General features: G+C 40.6%; 1 long non-coding RNA gene across 1 annotated transcript; it reads right to left on the reverse strand.

Annotated features, from left to right (window-relative positions):
• Nucleotides 1-2940: 2940 nt before the first annotated feature.
• Nucleotides 2941-9279, reverse strand: LOC137850291 (uncharacterized). Its single transcript, XR_011092442.1, has 3 exons — nt 8443-9279; nt 4810-4863; nt 2941-4176 (listed from the first exon to the last, which is right to left on the reverse strand). It is a non-coding gene; the product is annotated as an uncharacterized lncRNA (long non-coding RNA).
• Nucleotides 9280-10201: the final 922 nt, after the last annotated feature.

The raw sequence follows: 10201 nt of genomic DNA on the forward strand, positions 1-10201 counted from the left end.
GTGGGGATTTTTCCATCCATTCAAGGCTGAGATGTGATTAGACAGTAGGTCTTCTACTTCTCAGAAAATTACTTTAGCTAATAGGTAGAAAATTACCATCATTGGCCTTGTCCTGAAAGAAGTGAAATATGCTTGATAAAACAACCACTTCTGTAGACTGTGGAAATGCAGTAGCTCTTCTCTATCATATCTCTGTAAAGCATGTAACAGGATGCCACATAGGGTGTTATCAGTTGAACCAGTGAAAACGGAGATCCGTTAAAGTGGTCTATGTTGGGCAAGGAGCTGCTTACAATAAAGATGTTATCGGGTAGTGGTGTAGAGGAGCAGAGTAGGAACACCAAAGGAGCAGAGTTGGGACACGTTTCACTTGTGGTAGGAAAAATTGGGGACAGCACTGGTGACACAAAGGTTTGAGAGATGATCAAGGTATGAATAATCAAGATACAGAGAAAGACTGAATGGCCTGGGACTAGTGGGATAGATTTCTGCAAAACAAAATGTCATGTATTTAATTTGGACAAGGACAACAAAAAGGCTTCTGTAATAAACCAGAAACCAATAACCTTCAATTAAAATCAACAGAGGATAGGAACTTGGGCATATTATTTACCAGGATAAGTACGTGCTACCAGTGTGGTGTGATGCAGCCAAGAAAGAGAAATATGGGCAGGAGGGCAATTATCTGTAGAAAGAAGAGTGACTATTTTTCAAACACCATCTGGAACTCCATGTCCTACATGGGGCTCCAATATTCAAGAAGGGTGAACTCAAACAGGTGCACAGAAACATTGTAGGTTCAGCAGGGCAATGGCAAGCATCTTGTCTCGAGAAACTAGAAGAATATGGTATCTTTTTAGCAAAGCAGTCCTTCATTTTGTAAAGATGTTACAGAAAGAAAATAACTATTTAAGCCAAAAGACAAGGTTGTTAGAAAAGACAGAAATAAACTGCATAAATGTAAAGTGCTCATGTGTAAATTCAGACTGGAAGTTTGAAGAACTTTTCTAACCAGTATTGCAAGGGGAGCAGAGGAAGTAAAAACCCAAACTGCTAAAATGGAAGTTGATAAAAAAGGATATAATGTGATGTCTGCAATAACAAGAGACTAGTTCCTATGACTCAGACGGACTTGTTGAACTCAAAGGCCAGTTTCTTAAATTAGATACATTTTTATAGTTCAGCATAATCAGCATATCTATGGCAGTGAATTACTATCTAAATGAGACTGGATTCATGTGTTCAGGTGAGGAAAGATCATTCAGATCATCAGTTCTGAATTCTAATGCAATGCAGCCCATAGAAACCCACTCACTCATTTTTGCTTCAGGCCCAAGCTTCTCTTTGATCTCTACCACATCATTTCAGAAAGGTATCCAGACTTAATTTAAAAGCTTGAAGTGAAGTAGAATCCACCACACTGAACTGCAACATCTATTGAAACTGCAGTGCAGATGGGGTTTGAGAGAATAGCTTTTGACCTGTGTGATTTTTTATTTTTTTTTTCCCCGTTGTTGACAGGCTTTATGAGGAAATACATCAGACAGATCATTGTGGAAGATATTAAACTTCCTACATCTATTCTGATCTGATGAATTCCTTTTCAATAGCCTCAGGAGGGTTTAGTAGCCCATGGTATGTTTTTTCTGCTGTTGAGTCCAACTTTGAAATCAGTGAAGTGATTTCACTTTACACCAGGAGAGAATCTGATCCTTTATGCGTATGATTAACAGACTTTCTGGGATGAGCAAATATTTTCTAAGTAATCCAACAGGTTGGAAAACAGCTATATATCTAACCTCTGGGTAAAACCAGCAGACTTTATCTTATGGCATACTGCTAGGGTAGTATTTCCTTTAATATTAGCTTCCTAAATCTGGTTTATACTCTAAGCTAATGCTTTAAGTTCTGTCTGTGCTCAGAAAAGAGAGATAAAACCTTGCCAATGATAAGTCACCTCACCTGTTTTATATACTTGGGATGGATCTCCTTCCGGTTAGAAAAATAAATCAAATTACAGACCTATCTTTCAGGTGGCTGAAATTAAGTGAAAGGAATCCAATATATCAAGTCTGGAAAAGAAATATCCTCTTTATCCTCCTAAGAGGCTTTCATGGAATAAATTTGGAGTAGTGAACTAATAAGACAAGATAAAACAAAATTGCAGTACTTATGCAAACATGGATCTGATTTCTGTGTGATGGGGAACAAAGACAGGAGATGAAACCATTCAGATCTGGGAATAAATTTAAGATTCCTTATAAAGAGCTTCGAATCTTGAAAATCTAGTATGGACATGAACATAAGCATAACTAGATAGTCATTAGATTCATTCTTCTCTTGTAACATTTCTGTTTGGCTGCAGTATTTCATTGACATTCCTTCCAGAGACCACAGTCACCCTGAAGCACAGTCCTGTGCAACCAGCAGTGTGCATCCAGGAGGATGCTCCCATTATGTATGACATCTTTTGACAAGGAGCTTACTGCTTGCAGCACTATGGTTGTTTCTTATTTCCAGTACCCAGAGACTCTTTAAAGTGCAATGGTGCCAGACTTTGAACTAAATCTCTGACTAATTAAAATCCTTGTCCAAGGGACTCCTTTTATGCATAGACAGCAAACACCTTTTAAAAAGATAGCTTGAACATGTTTAATCTGTAGCGTGGCACATGAGAATAAAGACGGTGTGTCCAAACTCTGCTCGTAAGCTTCAGCAATCACCACAGCCATCTGGAGGTCAAGTATTTTTAGTGGTCTGACTTGGATTAGAGTATGAACCTCATGCGCATGAATCATCACAAGGATTAATGAAGTGTATAAAGTGTGTGTGCTTGCTAATCTCATCTATGGATACGACAAAGGAAGAAATATGTCATTTTGAGATGGCAAATAGTTTAACAAAGAAAAGACACAAAGCCTAACCATATGCTGATGAGGATCCTACAGCTTATGCCTTTTATTATCTTAACAGTTAAGAACTACAGCAATTGTGCTCAAAGGAGGCATGGCATGAACATGATCATGTTTCACTTTTATCTGTGAAGTTTTTGCTCTTCTTCCTTTTGGCATTCCTGTGTCTGTTTTAATCAATTATATAGAGTCTATTTTAAATTAAAACTAGAGATTTATCATTTGCATTGATTTTAATTCACACTTCCTGTAAGTTCTTGTGGCTCGTGCAATGGATATAAACATGGTTGCTCAAGACTTGGCTTCAGCTTGAGCAAATACTTCCTCAGGAGGAAGTGTTTGTCATAGCAATTCTGATAACAAAATAAGAAGTTTCCTAACTTAAATTTGGCCTAAGTTGCTACATAATTTTTTTTAACTAGAAGGTTAACAGGGGCCTCTGCCATTCTAGCTATCCATGCAGGGCAGATACTCTGAGGCATAGTAGTTCCATAAATATTATCTTCCTTGGCCCAGCAGAGCAGATTTTCAGTTTCAGCGTCAGCTCTAAGAACAACTGTGTGCAGAGCTTTGGATTCCTTCATGGACAGAAGCAATCCGAGACTTCCTCAGAAGCTCATGCCTTCTGGTCTTGCACTGTTTGACACAGAATGAGCCAAGGGGATCAGTGAGCAAGTGAGAAAGCACATCAAGGTCTCAGAGAGGCTGGGGTGGTCTCTCAGATCTTCTGCAGATACAAAAGTCCCTGGTTTGTCCCAGTATATTTCTTCTTTCTTTCTGTCTCAGTAAAGGACTGTTTTGGACACTTCTTGTAGCATTAAATAAGAGAATAATCTTTTTGCAACAGCCAACAGTTATCTATTGCTGTGATATTGTAACTTCATGTGCTTGTCTGTTTGGAAGGAGATAATCCCAGCTGAAAAAAGGGAACTATTTTTACAGTAGTGGTTAACATTTGGAGTTTAGTGCTGGATGGTACCAAGATTCCTCTGAAAGCAGCTCAGCACTCTCAGCTCTGATTACAGTCTTGGGAGGTCAGCAGTCCCTCAGCATGGGTTTCTTGGCTTTTCTGAGGACTGGGCTCTTTACAGCATCTTTCTTCAATGGCTTCAGTAGGAAATTAGTTTTTGGTACAAATGTGAATTGCACATGTGCGGGTTACAAATCTGGATTGTTGCCAGTAGGTAAAGTCACTAACTCTGCTATTTGGTAGTTACTATAGAGTTTTCAGTAATACTCTTCAGTTCTCTTCCTGTCCTTTCAGCTACAGAAAAAATAAAAATAAATAAAAAAGTTGAAAGAAAAGAGCCTTTTATGTATATAGGGGATAAATGAATAGCACTTGCAGGACAAAGATGAGTGGGAATGAAAATATGAGGGTTTTCTTTGCAAATGTTTATAGTCTGCAAATGATGGATGGAATTTTCATATTCAAGCTTTGTAAAAAACAGCACTCAGGGGCAGAAATGAAAGGATTGTGTATGGGGGGATTAAACTAAAAAAGCTATGCAACAATCTGAATCAGAAGAGACTCCAGTGTCCACAGAGCACTGCAGACCAGCAGAGTTTAATGTCAGTAAGATTGTGAAGGTCAATGAGCAGATGAGGCTTGATGGAAATGCCTCTCCAGACTGTAAAGACTACACACATCTGGTAGAATAGTCCCAGAGGGTCTCTGAGTCTCAGTGGGATGTGAAGCCTGTAGCTCACTTGTTGTGTAGTGTTATTTTGATAGTATTACTCTGTCTACAGCAACCATAGAAAAATAAAGAAGCTCCCAGTCAACTTTCAGAGCATGGATGTTTTACCCAAAATGAGACTTAAGGAATTAATAATGTTGAAAGCTAACACTTGCTTACTTACGTTTGTTTTTTAATTTTTGTATGTGTTTACTTACTTTGCCAAACAGAGGTATGCCTCAGTGAAAGTGGGGATTGAGTGTCATATTATCCTGGAATAGAGGAAATACACTTGTCAAAATAAAATATCAAATCTGCATTTTTGGAGCAAAATTTCATGACAGATGTTATGTACTTCCTATGTACTAATTCTAAACATAACTGGTGACCACATGGTTTGCCTGCCCATATTATGTAGAGTCTTCATGTAAGACATTTAGAAACTTCAAAATGATTTTAAGCATATTTACAGTTGTAACACTTGCAGGACAAAGATGATTGTATAGTATTGTTGTAGCATTTATATGGTATCACTATATTTACATAACTAATGTCTATAAGATAACAAGAGAATAAGGTAGTTTTTATTTTCTAACCTATCAGTATCTGGTTTTTGGATCACAAAACAGCTGTATACTTGTCTGGCCCTCATATCATTTGGGACTATGACTCTTCCTATCCACGACAGCAGGGTAAATTCAGAGAGGCAGTGTCACAATTTTCTGGCAGGTTTATTCCTTTTCCCTTGTAAAGATCAGGGCAGGGGTAAAGGTTAGACATATAGTTTCTAATCTGCACTGACAGTGACTTGCCTTATAAACAACTTCTGATTTACATGAGCATAAACAAAATCAGAATCAAGTTCCTGGTGTTTAGACCTGAATATAAAATACGCATGTCCTTTTCCAGGAGACACACTCAAGGATAAGCTCCCCGACCCTGCTAGAAAAAGGTGATACCCTAAAGATGCATTGGAAGCCTTTTGATTCTTCTTTAGCAAAGGGTGTTCTCTCTATTTTTAAGGCATCTTTCTTCACAGTGAAGAGTACTTTATCGCACTGGTAGTTTCAAGATATACTGAAAATGCCAGTGGTCAAAAATACCACTTCTTGCGTTAGTGACAGCTCCCGTATGTTGGGACCTGCCTATATAATACAAACATTCAAAAATAATATTCAGTATAGGTTCCTTAGCGAGGATTTCTTTAACAAATTAAGTTTGATAATACACTTGCAGGCTAGATAGTGAAACCCTTACTGACACTGATTAGCATGTTAATCCATGATGAACTCATTTTGAAGCCAAAAAAATATTTAAAACCCAGTGACATTTAGCTGAAATAAATTCTGACCAGGCCCTGGGAAATAGGAAATCCCTGACATGAGCCTTACATAAAAGAGCAGCTTAGTTCATGAAGTATGTAAATGAGCAAAAAGGATGTAAAACAGACAAGAAGGCTAATGGTGAATGAAAAGGTCTGGGGAGGGGGTGAGGTGGAAAGAGAAATGAGTGGGTTAGATAAGTGAGGGTTTTTTTTGTACTTGCAGTCTTCTCTTACTTTAATATGAGCCAAATATCAATGAAAGCTTAAAAATATGCATTTCAGAGAGTTTTCAGATGAAAGACTTAGGAGAAAACTGGCAGCATAAGGGAAGAGGAGGCTACATCCTTTGGGAGGAGAGCGGATCAGAGGCAGACCTGCTGCACGGGGTTTGTTTTCTGGTGGAAGAGCTGTTGCTTTAGGGGAAGTGAGAGTGTTCAAGATACTAGATCCTGCTAAAGCAGGAACATATGAGTGATGCTGGCAACAGGCCACAGAGCGCCTGCATAGGAGTCCAGCACTGGAGCTGGCTGAGGATTTTCTGATGAAACTGCTTTGTCAGAACAGAAACCTTTTTGTGGAGACATATCCCCATTTAAACTCCCTTTCCTCACCAGCGACATTTCCAATGCTAACATGAAAAGTCTGGTCAGAGGGAGGGAGTGATGCACCCTTCACCCCTTGGCCAACACACTCACGTGGAGTCCTGGTCCAGAGAACACCTTCTGGGGTGAGGGATATTTTACCTCCATGCCACCTTTCACCAGGCCACACACAGAAGTGAGACCATCAGGCTAACCCAGCTACATATTTCCTAGCCCAGAGCTGTGATCGGCATGGACCACAGCAGGATTTCCTTGCTCCTGAGTGTACGGACATGGGTTGGACATCCAGATTTGCTTTGATGGTCAGGCTACTGCTTCTTCTGAGCTGTACTGCTCAGCAACTCATGTTGGGATGTATCATTTATATAAACTCTTTACAGTGTTATTGTCTGGAGTGCGGAGGAACATAGTCATCATGAAAAAAGAGGTTATGCTGTTAGTGACTATGAGCACTTAAAGGTGAAAGGCAGAGCTCTAACAGGTGAGAAACCATTTCCTAATGTGTCACTAACAGCAGCCCAGTTCACTCATATAGAGCCTTGGAAACCAAGGAGCTACAGATCCTGCTCTGGGCAGCAACTTGTTTATTCCCACAGCAGCTCAGGGTGCAGTAGTAGGAGGAGAAGAGTGGGGAGAAGAAAGCAGCAGAGTTTGGTATCGAAGGATCACAGAGGACTGCTTTCCAGGTAGGCTCTAGCTTGCTCTAAACTGGAACTGGGGTAGTTGTGGGTAAGTTCTGCTGAGCTGTTGTGGGTCTGGCCTGTTTTCATGCCTATTTTAGGATAACATAAATCATTCCCTAGCGGTTCCTAGTCATCTGCAGAAGCTGTGAAGACACCCTCAACAGCTGATTCAACCAGCTACATACACGCCTAACACCAGTTGAAAATATCCTAATATCTTTCCCTTTATCATGTGGTCAGCTGTAGGATCAGTTGCGGTCTCAACCGTAGTTATCTAACACATCACAGACAAAAAAGTTGCAAAAAATGTATCTGTGTACAGTTTTGTCCATCACAAGTCAGTTACTGAAAATCATGAGAACAGTGTATTCATATAATCATATGAATTCTCATGAATCTCATGAGTATTCATATAATCATATTCTCATTCTCATGAGAATTCAAATTCATATGATTCATGAGAATTCATATGATTAAGCACAATACCATTGTCATGTTTCTTCTAATTTTTCTTCAGCCTTTGGACTTCCCAGGCATATTTCTGTTTGTCTTTCCACCCTTACCCTTCATCTCAAGGCTGTTTAAAAATGAGGGCCAGGAATTGTAATATTTTGACTCTGTGAGCTGAGTATATACTCACTGTCCAAGTCATCAGTACATATATTCCAACATAAAATAATTCTCCATAAATATGACATGTTAAGGCACTGTAGCATTTTGCTAAGAGTCAGACATAAGACTATACTTCAGTTTTATAACTGTGGTATTACTGGCTGTTAAGGTATTGCAGTAAGGTCTCTTATTTGCTACAGCCGAACTCAAGATGTGAGGCGTAGAAGGCTGACTGCAACCTCAGTCAGACCCAGTGTTACAAATGCCTCCAAGGACAAAAGCAGAAGCTCCAATTTCCCATTGTTTTGAATGTGTTTGCCCTACAATTTGGACTGTAAAATTCTTCTTTAGGCAGCGTTCCCCAATTAGAAATGCTGTCAAGACTGATGATGTGCAGTGCTGCTTCACTTGGTGTGGGTGAGCAATGCATTGTGAAGGAACTTTGCATCTCAGGGCAGCAGGCAAGGTTGGAGAAGATGTTATCCCTTCTGCTGAAGGACAAGTGCTGCAACAGCCCGAGATCATACTCTGCACAGTCTCCATTGACTGTCCCTGCTGATTCAGGGGATCCAGATATCAGCTGATCTATTTCAGGCTACAAGCTCCACATTGCAACCAGTTCTCACCCACCTTTCCTGATCTCTTCTGTCACCATGATGAACAGGAATTCCAGCAGCAGACACACTTTTATCATTCACCGTCCACATCCCACGGTTCAAAGAGCTTGCTACTATCACATATAAACTGTTTCTTCATCTGGACCTTACGGGATAACTGGCTGCATGCAGAATCACCTGATACAGGCTTTGGTCACCTCGCCTGATCATGGAGGGGCACCTCACAAGGGAAGTGAAGGCTGTAGAAAAAGAAGAAAAGGGCAGAGTTTTTTAGGTTGGAGAGAAGAAGAAAAAATACACGGCAGAATGAGATGCTCTCATCTGCATATGCTTTTGCCTATTATTTTTGAGAAGAAAACAGGCTTTCATGTGTAAACCCAGAGAGATGTGAGGGTGGTATTGCAGGAAAATAAATGTGCAGAAGAGAGCTTGGAGAGGTGTGTGAGGTCCGGGGAAGCTGTTTTTGGGGTGCTCTGCCCAGGAAGAATGGCTCAAAGTGCAGAAGAGCTCAGAGAAGAAGGAGGATGAAAGCATTATAAAACAAGCCGTAGCTGCTTGGGAAGTTTCAAAGGGGAGGTGCCTTACTCTGCGCCTGTGACAGGTATACTGTCATTTTTTTCCGCCACAATAAACCTGTCTCTGCCTGCTCCCTTGTGTGACGTAGGGGGCAAAGTCTGCACGTTGTCACAGCTCCCCTGTGGTGGCGAGGAGCTCCAGGCCCTGCGTCAGAGGCTCCTACCCGGTGCTGCACCCAGGCCACGCACCGATAGTGCTGTGAGGAGGGGCAGAAGGGATGGGGGCTCGCAGCTGCTTCACCCAGCATATCTGATCGTCTGAACAGCAGAGAGACAGCGGGGGCAGTTTTGCAGTCAAATAGTGGTAAAGATTTACAGACAACATTTCTCCTGCCTTGTCATCATTCATCAGTCTCTGCAATCACCTGCACTACCTTGCAGGACAGGAAACTCGTCTTGTAGGCACAACTGCAAACATGAACCATGCCATAGTCTCCCTTCTTCCCTTCTTCTCCAAGACGTATAGAAAAGCACCGTGCTGCCAGGAAATAAGAAACAGTCACTTGTAGAGAACATTTAACTTGAAAACTTGTCACTTGATAGGAACTGGTTGTATGACTTTAATCTTAGATGACATTTTAACTTCAAATACTATTAAATATAGATATGAAACGTGTAGGAACTGTGGTAATTTCAGATAATGAGTTTCTATTTGGCAGCCACACTGGGAACCCACTAGGATATATATTTAATTTTTATACTATTTCCTATTCCCCATCTTAGGAAAGGAGCAACTACCAGGTCCTAAGAAGGTCTATTTTAGCTTTTTCCAAAGAGATCAGTAAATATGTAAAATGCAGATATTTTCTTAGTTTAGGAGGCACTGTGATCTTACCAAATCTTTCTTGTGATTAACGTTCAGTAAAAAGAATTAAAAAAAAAAAAAAAAAAAAAAAAAAAAGAAGAAGAAATATCCTAGCAGTTCTAGGAAATTACTTCAGTATCTACAGCCATATGTATAAATTGTAATGAAAACAGACCTGAATCGTGCCTATCCTCCACTGTTTAAACTTCCTAGACTGAACCAGATTCTCTGCTGTGCTGGTCCTGCACCTCCTGATGGAGGCTGGGGAGAGGTGATGTGGAGACCCTGCCCCAGGCAGCCTGGGTCCTCCAGCACCCCACTGGGGGACCCTCTGTGGTGGTGCTGGTGCTGGCCCCTGCCCTGCCCAAAATCCAGAAGCGCTGTGAAGTGAT

The sequence above is a fragment of the Anas acuta genome, chromosome 1 (genome assembly GCF_963932015.1).
Source record: "Anas acuta chromosome 1, bAnaAcu1.1, whole genome shotgun sequence".
Lineage (NCBI taxonomy): Eukaryota > Metazoa > Chordata > Aves > Anseriformes > Anatidae > Anas > Anas acuta.